Source organism: Aotus nancymaae, unplaced genomic scaffold (assembly GCF_030222135.1).
Source record: "Aotus nancymaae isolate 86718 unplaced genomic scaffold, 86718_ANA_hifiasm-v0.15.2.pri h1tg000014l, whole genome shotgun sequence".
In the NCBI taxonomy this organism is placed as follows: Eukaryota; Metazoa; Chordata; class Mammalia; order Primates; family Aotidae; genus Aotus; species Aotus nancymaae.
In genome coordinates this window covers 12,713,895-12,740,326 of record NW_026988425.1, presented here as the reverse complement: position 1 = coordinate 12,740,326, position 26,432 = coordinate 12,713,895, and positions in this window count along the sequence as shown.

Sequence of the window (26,432 nt, the reverse complement as noted above, 5' to 3'; positions counted from 1 at the left end):
TCAGCTGTTTATAAAACACATTTATTTGTTCTAGAATAACTTCAGGTCAATACACTCAATATAAGCTTTATAATTACTTTCCTTTTATATGTTTTATATTATGTTTGCTCAGAAAAATCTAACCAGAGAAATCTACAGCTATTTAGAAGCTCATGATTGGAATATTCTTTGTGAACCCTGATACTGAGGTTCACATGTATGATTTCTTATAAACAAGATTTTAGTCATAAAATCTACTATTATATAAATATTTATAACTTTAATGTAAACACAGGCATTGCACATATTCATAGTTTTCACTATAAAATAAAATTGCTTTAATTCTTAACTATATCACTTAACGATGTTACATATCAGACTTCTATAGAAGGAAAATGTGCTTGTGAATGACTAATCATGATAAAATGGTAAAAACATATTCAATTAAATTCCTCTTTGTTTATATTGTACATTTTTATTATAAAAGAAATATTAACTTTTAATACAAGGAAGAAATGTATAACTGTGAGAAAAATATCCAACTCATGATAGTACTCACAGTTTTGACTTTCTATTTTTATCATAGGTGGGGAACTACTGGCAGTAATTACCTTAACTTGATTAGTTTTAATATGTTTTACACATTTTCTAATTTCAACCCTTCTTTTCTTTCCAGCTTTATCATTATAGACTTTTATTTTAGTCTCATGGTCCATTTGCCTTCTCTAACACTCATTAAAGTTTTGCTAAAATTTCTTTAGTATTCTTAACATGTGTCTTCACCTCCATCTTAATTTTTGGTGATTTGAACATCCTTGTTAATAATCCTTCAAATAGTAAGTAATCTGAAGTTCTTGATCATTTCTCCTGTGATAAATCTGTTTTTCATATTCTACTGCCCAATCACAATCAGTCTCACTATAGATAACTATAACTGCTGTATTACCTCAATATTAATTATTACACAAGCTATCACTTCTTATGTTTCATGTCATGCATCCAATATTCCAAAATCATTTGACTTCTTCAGAACAGGACTGTCAGATACAGAAAAAATAAGCAAAAGAACGACTTACCCAAAAACAAAACAATCAGGTAAATTTGAATTTCAAATATATGTCATATATTTTTAGTATAAATATACCCTATGCAATATTTGAGGCATATTTGTTTTAAATGCCATTGTTTGTCTTAAATTCAAATTTAAAGTCACCCCATATTTTATCTGGCAATTTTACTCCAGAATCAAGAAGCCCATTGATTCACCATTTTTTTACAGTCCAAACTACTGCCATATCTCCCTATTAACAAATTAACTTCCATGGCCTGTCATATATTCAGTCTCTGAAAAACATTTAGTTCAAGATAAAATTTGGATTCATTAACACTATCCTCAAGTGAGACCTGGATGCTTCACAGAGATCATACATTTCTCTGATCTAATCATGTTTACATTTCGACGTCTTCTCCCATCTTCATTATCAACTAGAGATATTGCCTCTTTCCTCATTGAGAAAACAAGAGAAATCAGAAGGGAACTTCTACAAAGTTATCTCATTTAATATACTTACCTACCTGCACCTGTGCCTATATACTCCCTTCTTTTATTGTAGGTAGGCTGTCCAGAGTTCCATAAATAGCCAGTTTCTCCACATTTACTCCATAACTCCTCTCTTCTTGTGCTGAGAGTATATTGCTATGGGAGTTGTGCTTTCTCTCTTGATCATCTCCCACCCACTTGGCTATTGAATCATTTCTATCAGTACACAACATGGTTTCATTTGTTTGATCAAAAACAAACACCACAAAACTTTCCCTCCTCTTCTCCACACCACATTTCCCAATGTGTTCATTTGCCCCATTTTTTAGAGCAAAAGTCCTATAAATGTTATTTATATTTGTTGTCTTCACTGTTTCTCTTTCTCTTACCTTAAACTCATTTCAGGCTAGCTTCTTTTCAAATCACTACTCTGCAACTGCGTTTTTCAAAGTCACTAATGACATTCACTTTGCTAATCCAATAATCAATTACCAATACTTACCATTTTTGATCACTGAGCAGCATTTAATAAAGCGGATCATTCCCTGATCCTTGAACAAACTTTCTTTATCTGCTTTCTAGGACACTATCCTTACCTGGCTTACCCTTACCTCACAACTTATTTCTCCTCTGATTATTTCCAAGGTTCTCATCCTCTTTCTGGGATGTTAACAATGGACAATGTTATGGCTCATTCTTGTCCCTCTTTTTAAATTCTATCTTTGGTTATTCCCTTGGCAATCTCATTCAAGTCATTGTTGAGAACTCTTAAATTAAAATATGTAGTGTCTCCCATCAAGTCCAGATGGGTTTACTCAACTGCTTAAGTGACACTGCCACTTGAATATATATGTATTTCATACTTAACATGGCTAAAATCAAAATCTTACTGTTCCTTCCATTACCCACTACCCAGACCTTTGCTTTCTATCGTCTTTATCATCTCAGTTATTTTCAAATTCATCATCATGGTTGCTTAGGATAAAATTTTTGGAACTACCTTGTATCCAAATAATCAGCAACCTGTCTTGGTTGTAGCATCAAAACATATTTTCAGTCTGTAATCTGATTATTTCACTATCTCTGGTACTACCATTCTAGAAAATAACACAAACACCTCTATAACCAATTTACTGCAATAGCATCCCAACTGGTTTCCCTGTGCCTATCCTTGCCAGTGAAACTAATGCTACCTTGCTAAAATGAAAGGCAGATCATAATCATAGCTGTTAGACCAAAACCATAAATGGCTTTTCCTCTTTATCAGAGCAAAAGTTAATAGCATTACCATAGCCTATAGGACGAAAAAAATTACGTCTATTGAATCTAGCGTCCTACTATTGCTTATATTCACTTTATTTTAATCACTTCTGATTCTTTATTATTCTTTAAGATTATTACATATTACCCCTCCTCAAAAGACAGCACTAGCTAGAATGATGATCTTCTTACAGATGTTTCCTTGTTTTCTTTAAAAATCATCTTAGTATGGCCTTCCCTAACCACTCTATTTAAAATTGCACTCCATCCTTCTTGGCACATTTATTTTTCTTTATATAGAACTAACCAACAACCACACAACCCAACTGATGATAGTCATTCTAGTTTATTTCTTTTAAATGACCAAATGATGTTACTTTCTAGGGAAAAAAAAGGAGTAGGCAATTCTTAAATAACAATGCTTCAGATATTTTAATATAACTGCTAATCTTCTTCATTTATTCCCATCCCCTGACAAAAATAAGTACTTTTCTTATTTGGATAGGGCACAAAAAGTTTATTTTTCCCCAACTTTTTATTATTTTCTCATATACATTCTGTTTTTTCACAACCACATTATTTTAAACAAATGGTAAATAATAAAAATTGAAAACATTATGAGTCAATTATTTGCTCAGCAACATATAAGGGACCATGTACATACAGAAAATATTTTGTGTTATCAAAGAATATAAAACATCTTTGATAATACAGATGTTTGTAGATAATAAGAATGCTTCATTCCAGCATTTCTAGGTTTTTCAGGACCATCAGATAAAAATAGCATAGTAAATCATTTTTGAAAACTACAAAGACGTTTGTAAGTAAAGACAAATTGTGCATAGATTGTTCCACATTAGTCCTAAATGAGATTGCTAATCTTGAGGTCAGTACCAAACAGCTATTTAAATTAGCATTTTTATTCATTTTTCCATGTATGTTATGCCTATTGACAGCATATTTCATTAAGGTTTTAATGTTACCACAATGTCAAATATCCAGGAAAGATTTTATAAGATCAAAATTTCATACACATAAAGATTCACCCATTAATGTTGGATATCCATTAAGCCAGTGACTCACTTTACAAAATGGAGAGTCTTAAATGAGAAGTGTGTAATTCTTGTCCATTTCAAATACCTCAAAAAAGGGAAACTGAAGATAGGCTCATAAACTAATGGAAGTAAAACCACCTTTCTTCACTAAGAAAGATAAACTTTTTAAATTTTGAAAGGTTTTATTTCTCAGACTCTATTTTCCAAATGTCCTTTATGTGTAACTATAGCACAGATTTAAAACTTTGGAGAAACTATTCATGTAGAGTTGTCATGTTCTATTAATTATGTCTATGTTCTATGTCATTTATACAAGTACCAAGTCTTTAAAGACATAAAATTGGCCAAACATAATAAATGTGAGAAGAAAATTCATCTCTACAATACTTCTAAATACAATGCTGAATTATGTATTCCAGTCCAGACTAATGCAGACCACAGTGAGCTGGACTCCATAATGACTTTTCTACTCTGGAGACTTTCTTTATGAGTGCTTTTGTCCAGAAAGCAAATGCATTAGCAGTTGAAAAAAATTTTCCCCAGATTACTGTCAAAGTGTAAATATGGAGATTGCTAGAAGCAGCTTTGTCCTACCCACACATTATTGAGGCATTAGTGTGAAAAAAGTACTTAAAAGTATACTTAATTTTATGCAGCAAATCATTTATTTAGCAATATGAACAATATGTAGTGATCTTTCTCTTTTCGGCTTACTGTCTCCCTCTTGCTCTCCCTCTTACACAACTTTTTGCTATTTCATGTAGAGATACTTATAAAAATCTGATGAAAGCCCTGATTCTATTCAGAAGTAAACATATAAAATATTTAATTGTTTTAGGAGATTAATATGTATATCAAATACAAATTTAATACCCATTGATTGACTCCTAGAACTCTCATGGTCAAAACTTAGAACCTGGAGTTATGTATTGAGTGTTAGCCAGTTAACAAATTATAATCAATTAATAGGCAATCAATGAATAATAGAATAAAGAATATACTTTTAGAAAACAAGCATAGTGTAGAAGAATAGTCATATCTTTTCAGAATTCAAAAGTATATTGTGCTCTGTAAAATGTGGAAATTTCACCATTTTGTGTAAATACATACACACAATACATTTCGTGTAAATACATACACACACATAACACACACATTAGCAGCTACCTGACATAACTGCTAATGCAGTCAACAAGGAGAGGTTAAAGTTGTCTTGTTAATATATGAATACCTTATTTCTACATATCATGTTCATCACTCCAAATTTACTTGAAAACTTAAATCAGCCAGGCATGGTGGCTCACGCCTGTAATCCTAGCACTTTGGGAGGCCGAGGCAGGTGGATCATGAGGTCAAGAGATCGAGACCATCCTGGTCAACATGGTGAAACCCAGTCTCTACTAAAAATACAAAAAATTCGCTGGGCATGGTGGCGTGTGACTGTAATCCCAGCTACTCAGGAGGCTGAGGCAGGAGAATTGCCTGAACCCAGAAGGCGGAGGTTGTGGTGAGCCGAGATCGCGCCATTGCACTCCAGCCTGGGTAACAAGAGCGAAACTCCATCTCAAAGAAAAACAAAAGAAAACTTAAATCAAAAAAATCTTTATAACCAATATATTTTCATATGTCCAGTTCTTGATTCAGATATCTTTATTTCTGCATTCATAATTGAGACAAATAGAAGGTTTTAGAATCTAAAAATTATGTTTCTGAATAATATAATTTAACACAAATGTATTTAAAAACATGGAGATAATTCAATAAAAATATTTAAAATCATATCTTGAAAAAGCATGTTTATACTAATATTCTTGGAATTTTTTATTTGCTAAAACATGATTACCTAAGAAATTCTCTTGTATTAAAATCACAAAAAAAGATGTTATATTAAATTTACCAAAAAAAAATTATTCTATCTATTAATTGGAAGCCTAGGATATTTCAGGACAAATTAGGATGATTAAAAAAAATGGGGATGTTCTAAAATTAGAAAAGTCTTGGCTTTCCATATTGCTTATGAAAGTATGTTCAGATGTGACATTTGTCCAATGTATTTATCCTAAAGAATAGACTGTATCAGGTTTGGATCTTTATTCTTGAATTTGGAAATAATAAATCAGGTGAACTTGCAAATAAGTCATAATTTCTAGTTAAGGATGACTAGATGATTCAACCAAAGTGATTTCTGTTTTTTAAAACAATAATTTTTATGTTTAAATAATAACTTATTCTTGCAATATAGCTAAACATCTTCAAGAAGTAGCCCAATATCCCATTCAATGAAAATGTATATCCAATGACATATATTACTATGCTAAAAAAGACCAGTGGTGCTATAAATTTGGAAAAACTTACAGACAATTGAATTAGATTAATAGAAGGGTATGGCAATATTGAAAAGGATTTTAGACTTCAATGAAAGATTCTGGTTGTGAAATAGTGAAAGCCATATATGAAACAAAATAAATAAAATAATTGAGGCAATAATTAAATTCAGAAAAAAAGAGCAAAAAGTTATAATGGAAAAGAATTATAAACACTTGGTTTAAATGACAATATAGTTTATATAATTCTAAACTTTATATTAAATAAAACACATTTATATTAAATTATATTTGGTTTAAATGACACTTGGTTTAAATGACAATATAGTTTATATAATTCTAAACTTTATATTAAATAAAACGGTTTAAATGACACTTGGTTTAAATGACAGTATAGTTTATATAATTCTAAATTTTATATTAAATAAAACACATTTATATTAAATTAAACACATGGTTTAAATGACAATATAGTTTATATAATTCTAAACTTTTAAATATTTAATAATTACATAGCTAACTGTAATCTGTACCTCTATTTATTCAGCTATCTACCTATTAATAAAGACAGAATTGTATAATATATAATCAGCTAAGAAAACTGATTATATGAAATAGAGATTTGTGTATAAGATCTACATCCTAAATTTTTTAGCCAGTATATAGTACAAATTTGAAGTTTGTATATAAATATTCATATATTCATATTTAAAGTATACTTAATATTTTATAATATACATGTTTGTTTATATATTTATACATTTTAATATATTTAGTATCATAGCCTCTGATAATTTGAAGGATGGGGGATAGAGAGTACAGTTTTAATGGTAAATCTATGAAGTTACTTGATTTGTAACTATGAATAAAATGATCATGATACAAATAATATTGAAAAAAATTAAAATTTTTGTAAAGGAAAATTGTACAAATAATTAAAACTACAAGGTTTTTACATGAAATAATGCTCACCTCTCTATAAATGTCAGGTAATTTTGTCACATATTTGTTTTAATCATTGATTTCTTATAGTGATTTTCAGTCTATAGAAGTATTATCTATACAGTAAAATTTTTAAAAAGAGCCAAATAAAATGTAAAATGATATAAAACTTAAATTTTTACAGAGGCTCAGAGTCAGCTATACAGAAGTATTGAAATCCTCTATAAAACAGCATCAGGAGTTATAAAATGATTGTCTGTGGGTACAGAGACAGTAACAATACACAAAAAAGGATAAATTTTCTTTGAAAATAAAAACAAATCACATTTATGAATAAAACCCAAAGAGCCTAAAAACAAACAAGCAGAAAGCAGAATCCTGTAGCAGTCAAGATGGATGCAAACCAGAGGGGAAATCACAGAGGCAGAGCCGCCCTGGAGAGATGGGCACCAAGGTCCAGAGCACATCACCTCCAGGCATAGCCCAGCTGTCAGAAACCAACATAAGACCGAAACTACCTGGGGAAAGTGGAACTTAAATAACAAATTCGCTTGAAAAGGAAAAAGTTATCCGAATAAAGTGGTGAATATGTACACACAGAAACACAAATGCAGCAGGAGCAGCAAATACTAAAACAAAGAGAACATAAAAATATAATACACTAAATTTGAATGCAAAAGAAAATTGCCTCAGAGATAAGGACCAGCCATAGCAGGAAATCTGTAGAAGACAATTGAAAAATAATATTACTTTTCCATATATTTCACAACCTTTATCAGACAAGAATGAAACCCAATATAGACAAATTTAGAAGTTCTTAGGGCATATAATAAGTATTACTGGACAGGCTGAGTATATTTTTTAAAAATATGTCTGGAAAGTCTATGTTTAATTTATCAACTCTAGCTAAACTCTTTCATATATTAATCTCCAAATTGATTTAAAGATCCATGTTGACTATAATTTTTAAGTTTACAGAATAACATTCACCAAGGTATCAGCAATACTTTGGCACATAATGTTATAAATTAAGCATCATATGTTTCCTATAAGAGTGTTTCTTTATCACCACATGGATCCATGACAAGCAATATACTATACCACTATATATTAGATGTATCTAAGAGGAAAGTCAGCTAACGTGATAGCTCACATCTCTAATCCCAGCACTTTGGGAGGCCAAGGCGGGTGGATAGCTTGAGCTCAGAAGTTTGAGACCAGCCTAGGCACAATGGCAAGACCTCTCCACTAAAAATACAAAAAAAATAGCCAAGTGTGGTGGCACATGTCTGTACTCCCAGCTACTCTGGGAGGCTGAGGTGGGAGGATTGCTTGAGCTGGGGAGGCAGAGGTTACAGTGAGCCAAGATACTGCCACTACACTCCAACCTGAGTGACAGAGTGAGACCCTGCCTCAAAAAAAAAAAAAAAAGCAAGGGAAATGAGGATAAGAACAAGGTTCTTTGGTATCATGTAAACACCATTGTCCCTCCCTTGGCCCCTGCCAACAGACCACAATGTGTGATGCTCCCTTCCCTGTGTCCATGTGTTCTCATTGTTCAACACCCGCCTATGAGTGAGAACATGCGGTATTTGATTTTCTGCTCTTGTGTCAGTTTGCTGAGAATGATGGTTTCCAGATTCATCCATGTCTCTATGAAGGACACAAACTCATTGTTTTTTATGGCTACATAGTATTCCATGGTGTATATGTGCCACATTTTCCTTGTCCAGCCTATCATCGATGGGCATTTGGGTTGGTTCCAGGTCTTTGCTATTGTAAACAGTGCCACTATGAACATATGTGTCTTTATTATAGAGGAATGATTTATAATCCTTTGGGTATATATCCAGTAATGGGATTGCTGGGTCAAATAGAACTTCTATTTCTAGGTCCTTGAGGATACTGTCTTCCACAATGGTTGAACTAGTTTACACTCCCACCAACAGTGTAGAAGTGTTCCTTTTTCTCCACATCCTCTCCAGCATCTGTTGTCTCCCAATTTTTTAATTTTCGCCATTCTAACTGGCGTGAGGTGGTATCTCAATGTGATTTTGATTTGCATTTCTCCAATGACCAGTGATGATGAGCATTTTTTCATGTCTTTATTAGCCTCATAGATGACTTCTTTTCTAAAGTGTCTGTTCATATCCTTCTCCCACTTTTAGATGGGTTGGTTGGTTTGTTTTTTTCTGGTAATTCCATTTTAGCTCTTTGTAGATTCTGGATATTAGCCCTTTGTCAGATGGGTAGATTGCAAAATTTTTTTTTCCCATTCTGTTGGTTGCCGGTTCACTCTAATGATTGTTTCTTTTGCTGTACAGAAGCTCTGGAGTTTAATTAGGTCCAATTGATCTATTTTGGCTTTCGTTGCCAATGCTTTTGGTGTTTTAGTCATGAAGACCTTGTCTATGCCTATGTCGTGAATGGTTTTGCCTAGATTTTCTTCTAGGGTTTTTGTGGTGTTAGGTCTTATGTTTAAGTCTTTAATCCAGCTGGAGTTAATATTCTATAGCTAGTCACTTGAGCCACAACTGGCCATTTAGTTTCTATGCAGGCCATTTGCTGTAGATAGAGTAAGTATTCTGTTAAACACATTACAACACAGGAGATGTGACTGTGAGCAGAATTTCCAGACATTTGGACATAATAGATTCTATGTCCACTGCATTAAAGGTCAGTGTTTTGATTGACTGTTGTACTACATGTTTGTTGAAAACTTCATTCTTTTAAATGATAAAGTTACGTGAAGTTAACATTGAGAAGGGAGACAGAGAGAGAGAAACTAAATAAAGTATATAATAAAAGCAATAAATTATTAAGATTAAAAATAAAATAATAAATAAATTTAATGAGCTCAGAAAACTAAAGAAAATGGTCAAATAGTTGAAAATATATAAAATAATACGTTTAAAAAGTAAGATAAGTTGAAACAAAAAAAAGATACACAAATGCTTCTAAATAACATGATCTTCTACATGGGAACTGTAAAAGAATCAAGATGGTAAGATCTGAAATATGCAGAGCTAAACTACAGTCAATTCTGGAACTACTTCATATTCTGACCCCAAATTCATCTATAAATTAGATATAATCCAAATTTAAACGTAGTTGAAATCTTCTACTAAAGCAAGAATATATGAAAGAATAAAGAGCCCCAAATAGCTAAGTTGTATATGAAAAGATGAATTAATCAAGAAAATGTACTCTTCTAAGTATTAAAATACAGTCCTTTAGTAGAAAGACAAAATTGCCACAATAGAGAAAAATAGAAAGCTCAGAAATAGATCCATGTGTATATGATAGAAAGGACTTTACAAATCAATGAGCAGAGGACTCTTTGCTAAATAAATTAGGTTTTTAAAAAGTGGCTCCGAATATGGAGAAAATACACTATAGATTCATTTCCATTATTAGGTGGCTAAAAGGATGTCAGGGAGGCTGCCAGATGAATTTAAAGCCTATTTAAGATTTTAAAAAAACCTGGCAGGGCACAGTTGCTAAGATCTATATAATCCCAGCACTTTGTGAGGCCTAGGCGGGAAGATCACAAGGTCAGGAGTTCGAGACCAACCTGGCCAACATAGAGAAACCCCATCTCTACTAAAAATACAAAAATTAGCTGGGCATGGTGGCATGCACCTGTAGTCCCAGCTGCTTGGGAGGCTAAGGCAGCAGAGTCTCTTGAACCTGGGAGGCCAATGTTGCAGTGAGCCAGGATCATGCCACTGCACTTCAGCCTGGGCGACAGAGCCAGACTCTGTCTCAAATAAATAAATAAGTAAACAAATAAATAAAAGCTAATGGGGGGACAAAGTAGAAAAAATATATTGTGGCCTTTTGATGATAATGACTTCTTTAAGTAATGCTGCCACAGGACCAAGATTATAAGCAAAGTAATGCCACAAATTTAAACTCTTTCAAATTAGTAGAAAAGTTATATACTTGAAGCAGAGATTTGTAAAATCAAAAACGGAGAAGGGCTTAATGAATAATGTAGATGAGAAATGTAAACAAATCAATAAGAAAAATAATGAAATACGAGGAAAAAAGCTGCAAAACATAGAATGGACTAAACAGAGAACTCAAAATGCAACATGTGTAGGAGAGGCTTTAGACTTACTTGTAGTTAAATGAGACCGTAGCAAAACAAAATAATGAGATCGTTTGCTACTATCAGATTGGAAAAATAAAAATTAAAACTAGATAGAACAAAGTGTTGATGTACATGTTGGGATTTGGTGATTCTAATTTTATGTTAATGGATATAAATATATACATATACATACATGTTATGACACAGTAATTTTATTTCTGAACCTGTATCATTTTCCAGAATGGTCACACAGAGCCATACTCTTATGCACAGGAACAATCCCCTTAGTGTCTGTCTAGCCATCAATTGGATTCAATATGAGACCAAGCACACCTGTAGTCCCAGCTGCTAGGGAGGCTGAGACAGGTTGATTGCTTAAGACCAAGAGCCTAAGTGCAGCCTGGCAACACAGAGAAATCCCTTTTCAAAAATAATAAATTTTTAAATAATGACAAAAACTAGGAGAAAAAACAGGTAAAACACCATGGATCATTCTGATGGTATGGTGTCCATGAGAAAAAAGCAAAAGTCTATAACTATATAATTATGAAAAGATTTTACAAACATACAGCTTAGGGAAGATTATATGACCTAGAATGAGATCTCTGTGACAAAGAGATCTCATTCTAGGTCATACAATTTTTTTTTTTCTAAGACATAGTCTCACTCTGTCGCCAGGCTGGAGGGTAGTGGTGCAATCTCAGCTCACCACAATCTTCAGCTCGTGGGTTCAAGCGATTCACCTGCCTCAGCCTCCCCAGTAGCTGGGACTACAGGTGCACACCACACCTTCATCTCTTACAAAACAAACAACAAAAAAAATTTTTTTGTATTTTTAGTAGGGATGGGGTTTCACTATGTTGGTCAGGATGGTCTCCATCTCCTGACCTTGTGATCTGCCTACCTCGGCCTTCGAAAGTGCTGGGATTACAGGCTGAGCCACCTCTTCGGGCTGACAATACATTTTTAGTACATTAAATTCTAGACATGCGATTTATAACTTTTGATGTTATTCAAATATGTATATATATATCTCCAAAGACATACTCCAAACACTGATAATAAATACATTTTTATTGGAAAAGAGATACAGTAAGGTCTTGTCATGATTGAAGTTTGTAGAAATTAATGACAATGAAAGTTTGATATATCAAATATGTTTGTCATACGGTCAAGCTAATGTTTACAGTAAGTGTATAGGCTTATTTGTTAGAAAATTCCACATTTGGCCAGGTATGGGGGCTCACACCTGTAATCCCAGCACTTTGAGAGGTCCAAGTGGGAGCATCATTTGAGCCCAGGAATTTGAAACCAGCCTGGGCAACCTAAGGAGATTGTATCTCTACAAGAAAATGTTAAAAATTAGCCAAGCATGGTGGCATGCACCTGTGGTCCCAGCTACTCGGGAGGCTGAGGTGGGAGGATTGCTTGAGCCTGGAATTTCAAGGCTGCAGTGAGCTATGACCTCACCACTGCACACCAGCATGGGTGACATAGCAAGATCTTGTCTGGAAAGAATGAGGGAAGGAAGGAAGGGAGGGAGGGAGGGAAGGAAGGAAGGGAGGATTTCACATATTAAATATATAGAGAAAAACAAAACTCAGAAAAGCCACTAAATTTTAACTGTGGTATTCAAAATGGAGAATCTACAAGTGGGAAATGGAAGCAGATAGGAAAGCTCATGTCCAGAATACTGCATTCTTTTTCCCAGTAGTCTGAGGAAAAAAATATACTGTGTTGCTTTATGAGTTTTCTTACAAGCTTGGGAGAATTTTACTACTGAAGAACTTTTTTAAACAGTATTATGTTAAATAAATTTATAATGTTCCATAAAATACATATTTTTTATTTTCAAATATACCTGCTCATAGACATTGGGTTTTTTTTTTTTTTTTTTTTGCTTTTATTTTAAAAGTTATATAGCAGAACATAGTTCCTTGAGTTATGCTTTGACAAATTATGGTCTACAAAAATATGTTTGAATGAATTTTGTTGGTAACTATAGACTTTGTAACTTGATATTTTAATAATTTGCAAGACAAAAATTAGTAACTCAGGATCTTATTTATCAAAATAACGTAAATGTGAAAATGATCATGGCTACCTTCAACATTTGCTAACTCCTTTTTCAATGATCCTCTACATCAGTCACTACATATACTAATTTTTCAGCTTACTCATTTTTTTTTCCGTATATGCGTCATTCAAATACCCGCAGAGTGATTTTCCACTTTTACAGATTGTATCTCACATTATCCTTGCATACTTCTCTTTATGATGGAAGTTAAATTTCTTCCTTCATTGTCTTTCTTAACATATTGTTAGCAAAATTAATAAATTTGAACTTAATTTAAATAAAATATATAAACATATACACAGAAATTAATTCATAATTTATTAAAAGCAGTAACAAATAGCTTTTTATGTGATCATGTTTTTTTCACTTCATCAACATGGGATGCTTCTTCTTTTCTACCTGCCTACATTCATTTTTTCTTCTTAAGAATACCAAAAATTATTCCCACTTTAATGACATTTTTAAAATTTTTTTTTATTGTACTTTGGGCTCTGGGGTACATGTGCACATCCTGCATCCTGCAGGATTGTTGCCTAGGTACATTTTTAAAATGTGCAAAAATTTCTATTTCTTTTTCTGAGGGAACCATTTTTCAAAAACAGGTTATCTGAAAAGTTAATTTAATCTCTAATGGTAGTGATAAAATGACTATTTTTATATGGTTACATATGAATATTATATTTTAAACAATATTTTTATATTAATGATGCTTACAGACTCTCAATGACTTAGAAACTCTTGAATATGCAATTGTTAATCACTTCCCAAGAAGAAACCAGTTGTTGAAAGTTCTATGTTTTAACTAGTAACAAAATTACCTTTGCATTTCAAAAGCTTCAGTTATTTCTGCAGCAAAAGGGAGTATATTTAGCAACATGATCCCAAACAGTGATTATTGTTCGATCATTACCACTTTGTGGGATGGTGAAGGTGGCCACAGCAGGGTTTTCTCTGTGTGTTCTCAGCTTGCAGCCTGACTGGCTGTGACCTGTGACACAGGTGAGAGCTTTGCCACCTGTGAGCTGTAGGTGTTAGATAATCACTTACCCTCTATGAGTTTACTTAGCAGTAAATGGGTAAAAGAGTAATGCAGATGGCATAGGATGGTATGAAGATTAAAAGAAACCGTGAAAAGGCAGCACTTACCACAGAGATTGGCTTCATGGAAGGTTTGGTATTTACAAGCTGTAAAAATGGTCATCTACTAATCTACACTTACAAAGCCAACAGGATAATCTATTCATCAAGTATAACTTTTATAGCAGATGATAATTTTATGATACCTAGCAATACACCTTTAGATAAAGGGAAAATAGTAAAATAAGAAAGGGCTTGGAAAATAATTATTTCATTAAAACTTATTTAGGCCAGGCATGGTGGCTTATGTCTGCAATCTGTTTTGGAAGGCTAAGGCAGGAGGATTGCTTTAAGCCAGAAGTTGGAGATCAGCCTGGGCAACATAGCAAGATCCCATCTCTACAAATACTGTTTTTAAAAATTAGCCAGGAATGGTGGTGTGAGCCTGTAATTCTAGCTACTTGGGAGGCTGAAGTAGTAGGATCACTTAAACCCAAGTGTTTGAAGCAGCAGTGAGCTATGGTCACGCCATTGCACTCTAGCCTGGGTGACACAGGGAGACCCTATCTCTAAAGATAAAAGAAAAATAAATTTTAAAAAACATATTTTTAATTCAGACAGTTAAAAATGTATTTGAGACCAAGTCTAGTCAGTTTTTTCACCAACATCTTAGGAACTGCCATTTCTTGTCATAAACGACTAACGTGGATGTCAGACAGCAATTTGTCATACAAAACATATGGGAAGAGAGGTAAGATTCAATAGAAGATATTTCTAAATTAATGCACATCAAAACCATCACCAAACACAATTATAATTATAGGTTATTTGTCTTTGTCAAGTGCTTCACAATATATATTAAGGTTCTTTAAATAAATAGAACTATAGGATATATAGAGAGAGATTCATTATGGAAACTGGCTCAACAATTATGAGGGCTGAGAATTCCTATGATTTGCTTTCTGCGAGTTGGAGAAGCAGCTAAGCCAGTGCTGTAATTCAGTTTTCGTTCAAAAGCCTGAGAACCAGGAGAATCAATGATATAAGTCCCAGTTTGAGGTTGGATGTCTGAGAACCTGGGGGTCACAGGTGTAAACCCTGGCATCCAAAAGTCTGAGGACTAGGAGCTCTGATGTCCAAGGGCAGGAGAAGATGGATGTTCCAGCTCAAGGAGAAAGAATTCACCCTTCTCCCTCTTATTTTCTACCAGACTCTCAAGAGATTGGATGATTCCTGTCTACATTGGTTTACTCAGTCTACTGCTTCAAATTCTAATGTCTTCTGAAAACACCCCCACAGACAGACCGGAAAATAATGTTTTACCAGCTATCTGGACATCCTTTAGCCCAGGCAAGTTGACAATAAAATTAACCATCACACAATATATATAATAATAGATTTAATTCTTCTTTAAAAAGTTACAAGGAAGATATTGAATTTTCATAATACAAAAAAAGGTAAATATTTGAGAAAATGGTTATGCTAATTGCACTGATCTGATCATTACACATTATATTTTTGAAACATCACTATGTATCCCATAAATATGTATAATTATTATATGTCAATTAAAAGCATAAAATAAAAAGTTGTTAAGATGAGCTGGGTTTAGGAATCCATGTTACATTCAATTGTCCCTGTCTTCACCCAGGGAAAGCTATGAAGAAACTGTTAACACTCACAAGCAAATTCAGACTGTTTTGAAACCAGAATTCGTCTATTTTTTTTTTTTTTTTTTTGCTTACCAGTTATTCGCATAATACCCTTAACAAAGATGACTTTAACAAAGGTAACAGTCTATTTTTCACTTAACCAGTTATTCACATAATGCCTTTAACAAAGGTGACCAGTTATTCACATAATGCCTTTAACAAAGATGTTTATTGAATAACTTGTTATTAATCAGTCTCCTAATATAATCTATTGAGATTATTTTTAAGGCACTGGAACACAAGTGATGAAAACGTGAACAATTCAAGATGAATCTTTTACAAGAAAAAATTAGTGGAATGAACATAAAAAGTGGAAAAGTTGGGAAATGACATAATTAAAGGGTGGTTAAACTGAAAAGATTTTATTTATCAGGTGTCAGGGTTTCTGGTCTTTTAAGGAGAGGATCTATCCTGTAGAGAGAATAAAGATAGGTGTAACAGGTAAACGCATGAACTAGTAAAGGAGGGACTCACCTGTGAGCTTGTGGAACACAGTGTAGACATAATAGGAATAGATTTTGACCCTAAAACTTAGATTAGTGGGTACTAAGGAGTAACTTTATTATGAAACAATAAAAATGGCAGGAGTATATAAATCAGGGTTTGTAACACATATTCTGTAAAGGCTGAGTAGTTATTCTATGGTTATAAAATGTTTCAAAATAACTTTTATATATTCTTTATATTATTTAAATATCTTTTATTTTATATTTTGTACACAAAAAGTAGTGCTTATTCACAGCACTCTACATTATCCTTTAGACCAGGGATTGGCAAACTTCTTTTGTAAAGTGGCAGATAGAAAATACTTTAGATTTTGGGAAACGTGCATTCTCTCTTACAACTACCCAGCTCTCTCATTGCAATGTAAAAGTAACTATAGGCAACATGAGAGTAGATGGATGTGACTATGTTTCAATAAAACTTTATGCACAGAAGCATTTGACACAGAGGCCACAGTTTGCTAATCCCTGCTTTACACACTTAAAATACATGTAACATACATTTCCTGACCCCATTATTTACATGTCTCTCTCATTTTTATTTCAATTGCAATAATATGGATGACACTTCATTCCTTTCTAAGGTTTATGTAATTTTGATGACTGTTATTTCTGTCATGGAAATTGATTAAGATGCCTTTATATTTTTCTCTCTCTTCTCTCGTGTTGCTATTTGAGTAAAACTGGTATGATATGTGGAAAACACCATGAAATGGAATCCTTATTACTATCTCTATCCATATATCCATGAAAAGTTAGGACTTAAAAAGGAGAAATGTTGAAGACAAGCCTGAGTAAATATTTGCAACATATATTCTGAGTAAGTGAGATGATGGTGCAGTAAGGGTGGTTAAAGATCTTAGAAATCAGTAGGTAAAATACAAGAACATCAAAATGAGTAAAGACAGATAACCTCTGCCCCCACCAAAAAAAGAAAGAAAGATACTTAAAAATCTCATTATGAATAATAGAATAGTGAATTCAATCCACAATGAGATACTGTATTAGTCAGGGTTTTCCAGAGGGATGGAACTAATAGATATATATAGGAGTTTATTAAAGAGAATTGACTCACATGATCACAAGGTGAATTTCCATGAGACACCATCTCCGAGCTAAGAAGCAAGAAAGCCAGTAGTGGCTCAGCCCACATCCCAAAACCTCAAAAGTAGGAAATCTGATAGTGCAGCCTTCAGTCTATGGCCAAAGGCTCAAGATCCTCTGGCAAACCACTGGTGTAAGTCCAATAGTTCAAAAGCTAAATAACCTGGAGTCTTGATGTTCAAAAGCAGGAAGCATCCAGCACCAGAGAAAGATGAAAGCCAGAAGACTCAGCAAGCCAGCTTATCCCACCTTCCTCCTCCTGCTTCTTCTAGCTGCACCATCAACCAGTGGGATGGTGCCAACCCACATTGAGAGTGGGTCTGCCTCTCTCAGTCCACTGACTCAAATGTTAATCTCTTCTGGCAACACCCTCACATACATACCCAGGCACAACATGTTGCATCCTTGCATCCTTCAATCCAATCAAGTTGATACATAATATTGACTATTACAGATACATTTACATATTCATCTAACTAGCAAACACATTTTTCTTTGAAGGGCCACCACAACCACATGTTGGCTATTAACATTCAAAGTCCCAAAGGTCAAGGATAAAGGATCATAAAAGAAGCAGGAGAAAAGAAAGAAATAACATACGATGGAGCTCCAATACATTTGGTGGCAGATGTCTTAGTGGAAATCTTACAGGCCATCGGAGACTGGCATGATATATTTAAAGTGCTGAAGGCAAAAAATATTTTACCCCAGAATAGTATACCCTATAAAAATATTCTTCAAACATAAAGGATACTTTCCAAGACAAACAAAAGCTGAGGGATTTCATCAAAACTATACCTGTCCTATAAGACATGCTAAAGTGAGTACTTCAGTCAGAAAGAAAAGGACATTAGTAAGCAATAAGCAATCACTGAAGGTACAAAACTAATTGGTAATAGTAAGTACACAGAAAAGCACAGAATATTGTAACACTATAACTATCATGTGTAAATATTCTGATCCTAGGTAGATAGAATCAATGATGAACCAATCAAAAATAATAACAGCAACTTTCAAGACATAGATAGTATAATAAGATATAAATAGAAACAACAAAAAGCTAAAAAAAATGGGGGGATGAAGTTAAGGCATAGAATTATTATTAGTTTTTCCTTTGCGTTTTTGTTTGCTTGGTTATATAATAGTTTTAAGGTGTTATCACGTCAAAATAATGGCTTACAAGATAGTATTTGCAAGCCTCATGAAAACTGCAAGTCAAAATACATGCAATGGATAAAAAACAAAAAGAAAGAAACAAAATTGTATCACCAGAGAAAAATCACCTTCACTAAAAGCATTGTAAAATGATTTGTTTAGCTAGTTTTTGGGCAAATTGAAATTGTTTAGTTAAGTTTCTCCAATTTGGTAGAAAAATTGATGTGACTGGGTGGCTTGGTCAAGCAGAATGTCATAACTTGCAGGTCTGCTTGATCATTGCCATAAGCCAGTGGGGCAGGTAGTGAGCTGTGGGCTCAAATATATGTAGTAAAAACAGAATGTGTTCATTGATCTAGCAATTTCTGAAGTCCAAGAAAAAGTGCAGACAGGGTGGGCTCCAGAGTGGACTTAATGAGGGCTATTTCAAGGTTCTGTGACAAATAAACAGAGTAAGCAGAGTCACTAACAATATTGATGGACTGAGCAGAAAAAGTTTCCAGGGCTAATATTAAGTCTCCAAGCTCAGCTCTCTGAGTGCTAGTAAATCTAGAATGAGTGCAGGAGTTATGTGGTTCCCACCAAATAACTGCTTTTCCATTTTTTACCAGAGCCATCCGTGAAAAGCGTTAAAGCATTAGGCATGGGGGAGTGAACTACCTTTGTAGGCATAACTACAGGAATATGAGATAAGAACTGGAATAGTTTGTCAGCGGGAAGGGCATGTTTTATATGGCCCACATAATTAGATAATGCTATCTGAAGGTCTAGACATAGGGGCAGGACTGCTTCAAATTGTTTTTTACTTAAGGGTATTCTTTTGACATCAGGGTCATAACTTTGCAATGGACTGCATCATTTGCGACCCACATAGATGGCTTTACTAACTAGCTGGACATAGGGAGGTAGTGTTTCAGTCCCTGCATATGAGAAAAAAAAAAAAAACTATTTTAGGAAGCGCAGCCCTGGGGCCATCTGTCCTATTAATCCTGTTGGGGAATGTTTAGTAGGAAATACAAATAATTGGACTGAATATCATGGGTCTATGTGATATAGCTGCCTATGAGAAATAGCTTATTTCCTCAATTTCCTTTTTCTGCAGCTGGGGTTAAATACTTAGGGGAGTCCAGGGTTGCATTGCCCTTTAGGATAAAAAATAGGTTCTGTAATTTGTCAGTAGTTATGCCCAAGGTGGGGCAAGCCAGCTAATATCATGCAGTAATTTATGATCGTCATTTAAGGTACGTAAGTTTTTAGTATTCAATTTAACCTTTTGAGGCCTTACTGACCAGGAAGTTAGTATGTATCTAAGATATTTCCAAGGGGAGGACATCTGTACCTTTTCAGGTGCTATGATTAAGCTTCTTCACTGTGTATTCCTTTTGACAGAGACATATAAACCTCTCAAAAATATTGTTTCTGTTGGGGCTGCCAGTATGATGTCATCCATAGAATAGATGATCTTGTAGTTAGGAAATTCTTTTCAACTGGGAAGCAAAGCCTGATTTACATGACATTGACACAGGGTAGGACTATTTAGCATTCTTTGAGTAAGTACTTTCTAATGAAATCGGGGAACTGGCCTTTCATTATTGATAACTGGTATTGTAAATGCAAATTTATCTCTGTCTTGTTTTGCAAGGGGAATGATATAAAAGCAGTCTTTTAAGTCAATAACGACTATAGGCCAATCTCCAGGAATCGCCATGGGGGAAAAGAGCCTCTGTTGAAGCGGGCCCCATAGGTTCCAATTTAGTATTGATAGCAAGTAAGTAATACAAAAGTCTCCATTTACCAGACTTTTTGGGAATGATGAAAATGGGCAAATTCCAAGGGCTATTTGATGGTTCTGTATGGCCAGCTTTTAATTTTTCCTCAACTAATTCATGGGCTCATTGTAATTTCTCTCCCTTTAAAGTCCACTGGTTTACCCAAATAGGATTTTGAGAGAGCTAGATCAGGAGTAGCGGGGGAATAACAACAGTGGTCATTATTAGAAAGGGGTCTGCTGTTCACATAATTCACCAAATTCTGCTCTCCAGAGGAGGTATTAACCAGTCTCTAAAGTTGCTTTAGCTAGCACTGAGCAGTCCCATGGGGTCATATGGAAGTTATCTGCTATGGCTTCAATTCATCCTTTTGTTAATGGGCTAGCAGCTCTGTTTTCTCTAATGCTTTTTCTTACTTGTTTCTAAGTGTTTAAAGTCATTTGTTCATATACCTGATTGCATTGTTGGGCAGGCCAAGAGCTCCCCTTCTAATGCCACTTGCCTAAGACAGGGTCCCATAACTGTAGTGTATCCCTTGTCTTTTTTCCAATTTGTTGGGGGAGGGGGTTCAGGGAAAATCTGTGTCTCCTCTGTGACACCTTTACCTGGTAAAGGCAGGGCTGAAGGAAGAGGAGGAAGTGGTAAGGTAGGTGATGGTTCCTCTCCCCTTCCCTTTTTGGCCTCTTCTGTATAGAGCAGGGCTCAAGCAGCCCTAACTAAGGCCCATAACATTAATGATGTTACTGGGACCTGTTGCCCTTGAGCATGATGTTGTTTAAGACTTTCCACTCACTCCCAGAGCTCTAGATCTAACGCATTCTTCTGGGAACCATGGGTTATGGGAAACAACAGTTTGCATTAGGTCCCTTAATTGGGCCTCCAAAACCGAGGCTCTGCTAGCTTTAAGCAGTTGTTTCAATGCTTTTATATACTGTTTCTGTTGAGTGGATACCTGTTGTCCCATGATGAAACCATAACTCGAAAATTCCCTTGAACTTGGATATCCCAAGTGGGCACCAATTACTTACTGATTGCACAGTTTCTTCACCTTTGTTTTTGAGGGTTCCATTGCAATTCATTGCAGCATTCCTCACATGGGCATCAGCGGCCAGGTCCATACTGCAGGCCCTGGCTGAGCAACAGATGAAAGGCATACTCAGACACAGGTATGCAGTGTAAGTGCAGCTAGGGGGCTGCTGGCACTAGTGGCCAAAGAAGACAGCAGCTAGGAACAGCTGGAGCTGCTTTCTTTTATTCAGTGCAGACATAATGCTGAAAGTCTGGAGCCAGCACAATCTGTGTGTAATTAACATTATTGTTCCCCCTTTCAGGGAGCAGTCACAGAAGATCAAGGTTCGGTTTACTGAAAACGTAAGTAAACAACCTATTTAAGATAAATTCCCTTACACTTCCTTGTACCTACCCCTTGCCCTCTGCCTCAGTGTAAGAAAACAGCTGCCTTCAGCTGATTGTTCCCCAAAGCTATGCAGAGCCTTCCAACCTTTCAGAAGACCTGCTCTTTCCCTACACTTTCTCCCACCACTCTGAGGGATCTCCCACACCATGTTTGCTGTAACACTGTTTATTATAATCAAGATTTGAAAGTAAGTGTCCATCAACAGATGGATGGATAAAGCAAATGTGGTACATATACACAATGGAGTACTATTTAGCCATTAAAAAAATGAAATCCTGTCATTTGCAATAATGTGGATAGCACTTGGAGACCACTATGTTAAGTGAAATAAGCCAGACACAAACAGATAGATAAACATCACATGTTCTCACTTATTTGTGGAATCTAAAAATCAAAACAACTGATTTCATGAAGATAGATAGTAGAAGGATGGTTACCAGAGGCGAGGAAGTGTAGTGGGGGTCTGTGGTGGTGGTAGGTAGGATGATTAATGGGTTAAAAAAAAATAGAAAGAAAGAATGACCTATTATTCCACAGCATAACAGGGTGAGTATAGTCAATAATAATTTAATTGTGACTTTTAAAATAGCTATAAGAGTGTAATTGAATTCTTTGTAACACAAAAGATAAATTATGCTTGAGGAGATGGACACCTCTGCCTCAGAAAGACACAATTCAAGATAATTTTTAAAAGCTTAATTTCCATTTTAAAATCTTTTGATGGAATTTATCCAGTCATTAGGATATGTTTATGCATTAGTTTATGCATATGTATATGTTTATATATAGATGCATTAGTATATACATTTTAGTGTTTTTTTATTATTGTATGATGCAATGTATAGCTTATAAATGCAAAATCATAAATTTATAGAAAATAATGAATAGTTATAAATGTAATACTTAAATATTGTTTTTTTGAAATAAAGCATAGTACAGTCAGTATATGGTGATAGAACAAAAATATTAAGAATCCAAGGTATGTATCCATATAATATATATTATGAAATCACCCTGCAAATCAAATCATGCAAACCATACTATACTTTTCTAAGTACAACATCAATAACTTCTACAGGGGGTGTTTTGTTTGCATTTCCATTACCACAGAAGTTTACAGTGAATAATAAATATATAATGTTTGGATAAAATAAGTTATGATTTTCTCTATTAGAGAAAAGAATTCACTTGTAAGTAAGGTCACAATCAAAATTCATCATATGCTTTGGAAAACTAATACAACCATTTGTTCAAGCTTGAACTACAAGGAATAATTAAGCTCCTTATTAAGTGAAAATCACACCAGCTCTTTTTTTCTGTCTTCTAATGTTGTCTCTGCAAAGTTAGTAATGCCTGAATACCCGAGAGCTATTCTAAAAATAGCTAGCAAGGTGCTTTATATGTACTTCAAATCAGAAGAAATTTAACTCTTCATGCATACTAGCCTACTATACTTATTTATTATATATATTTATATTAAGTATCTCTTATAATCTAAATTTATGAATCGTTCTTTTGCTCCAATAAATTTGCCATTTTGAACTAATCAAATATTTATTTATTGTACCATTAAATAACTATTTGCATCTCTGTCATAATATAATATATCAAGATAAATTTGTTCTTTTGTCAAATACTCAAATACTTTCAAATACTTTCAAATCTTTATTTCTATAATGATGAATATTTGACACTTGCTAAAATTCCAGCTTGCTTTAGGTATCCAAATATCAGACACACTTTGAATTATGCTACAGGTATTGTCTTTGTTTTATAAGTTGCCAGCTTTTCAGATATGTTATTAAAATCTTTCTGATCTTTCTGATCTTCTTTCATGAATATTATAAAATATTCAATATAATAATAAGATAATGTGATAATCAATTTATGTATTTTATTTAATCATGCACAAATAGACTAACATAGAGGTAAATATAACTTTCCATAATTTTTCTAAACATTTGACCACAACTCCAGACTTTGTACCTCACATTATATGGTCACTCTCCATACATGAATACAGCATTTAATCCATTGTACATTGATAATAAATATTGATATATTATTTCAGATAAATATTGATTGTTAAATCCAAGATTTCAAGATAAACAAAACCCAATATACCATATCCTAAGCTTTGAATTTTACATTTTAGGTAAGCCAGAAAGATACTTTTATTTGACATATTGAAATATTTATCAGTTATCAAATTTATGTCCTCTAAGTTATTTTCTCATTTAGTAGATGTATATTTTGCCACAAATTTTATCATAAGTCTATGACCATAGAAATAGTTTTTCTTATAGTATCTTCTTGGTAGTTAAATTACATATTGAATATTTTCAAAATTCTTGATTGCTTTTTAACTCATCAGCAGAGACTATTAGAATCCTGATAGAACTTTTAAATATGCTTCATTTTATATCAATGATCTTTAAATAAGTATTTTTGAATTATTTAATTATAAATATTTATTGTATAAAATGATTCAGAATGTTCTTTTGAATTAATTTTAATTGAAGAGTACAAATTGTCTTTATTTGTATCTTGCTCTTATTATACCATGACTGCTTTTCTTATGAGGCTAGGAAAAATTCCCCTAAGGTTGCAGAGGGAGCATGGCCCTGCTGAGTCCCTAAACTGGGACTTCCAGTCTCCAGAATCAAAAGACAATTAATGTCTGTTCTTCATGTCCCTCAGATTATGTTATTTTATGACAGCAGCTCTAAAAATCTAAAATTTCAAAATTAAATATAAATGTTACCCTTTAGTCATAAAAAATAATTTGGACATTTTTCTTCATTCTGTATGCTCTGGAATAATTTATTGAATATTAAGCCTATGTGGTTTTTGAAGATTAAACTAGCCAGGATAATTGCTTTCATGCAGTATAATCTGTTAATAACTATTTCTCTTCATCTACCGAAATTAATGTATTTGAAGTTTTAGTCCTTATGGGTTCAAATTTGATAAATTATATACTTCTATTTGTTTTTTATTTTCAATTTATTTACATATATATTGCAAAATCTCTTATTTGCTAACATAATTTGTTGCAATAGTTATTTCTTCTTGTCATACCTTAATTTTTCTAGATTTGTACTTTATTAGGTTAGATAGTAGGTTGTTTGTTTTGTTATTTATTTAATCAAAAAGAGGACTTGTAATTATTAATTACAGCTCTCTGTTTTAAATCTCATAAATTCTGATTTTATATCTATAATTTCTATCCTTGTACTTTTTTGTTGGGTTGAGATTGGATTTGATATTTTTAAATATTCTTCAGGCATAAAATATGTGTTTCACTGTTTTAAATATGCTACATATGTAGTAATATGGTGTGTGCTATAATTTTTAATTACATATTTTTATATATCAATTCTAAACAAGTTTTATTGAATATAATATTTTTATTTAATTTTCAGTTAAAATGGCCTTTGTTTTTGCAATTTCTATCAGATATCTGGGTTTAATGTATTATTTTTAGAAACTTTAAAAAGTATTTCTACTCAATGGCATCTATTGCTGTTATCTTCATAACATTTAAAAGATAAATGTTCTAAGTGCATGAAAAGAAGGTATATTCTCTATTATTGGGGTATATAGTTTGATATTGGTATTTGCCAATGACTTCATTCATAATGCAGTTAGGTCTGGCATATTGTCAGTTTTAACAGTATTGTACTGAAGTGGTGGCTTTTTATTTATTTAAATTAGTTTATTTCTACCTATGGTTTCTTGAATCTACTATTGTTTCTATTTTATAAAGTCTTAACTGGTGGTTGTGTATACTGGTTTTATATCTTTACTGTGATTCATTATTTAACATTGAAACCTGTCTTTCCTTGGCTCCTCCAGTTATTTTGACATGCATTTTAAGCCATTTATTATTAAGAACACAAACTCTGCTTTCTTTTTATTTTCATTTATCTGATATTCTTTTGTCAATCTATTTTTAGACACTTGAATTACTTTATGTTAGATGCATTGTGTCTTATATGCAATAAACATATCTTCGTAAGTTGAACTGAAAATAAAAATTTTCATATTTTTGTTCTAGTGGTTACCTTTGTGCTTATATGTTTTCAGAAGACTTACTCTCCTGTTTCCTTATTTACCCTTTTGTTATCCCTGTGTTAGTGGCAATTATCTTTTTGATTTTCATCTACTGCCTCTACCATTTATGTTCTGTTTCTCTTTCCCATATTGTTTTGCTCCCGTGGTTTTAGTTGCATTATTTCTATTGTGACAGTATGTTAAACATTTACAGCTTAGTTTTCACCCTTTTTCCTGTTTTATTGGAATCTTAGATCTAGAATGAAGTACATTTAAGGTTCACTGTATTCCCTTGGCCCAAGTCTTATTTCTCAGGATCCTGTGCTCTCCTTTTCTGTTTCTTTTTTCTTTGCCACCTGCTTTCAA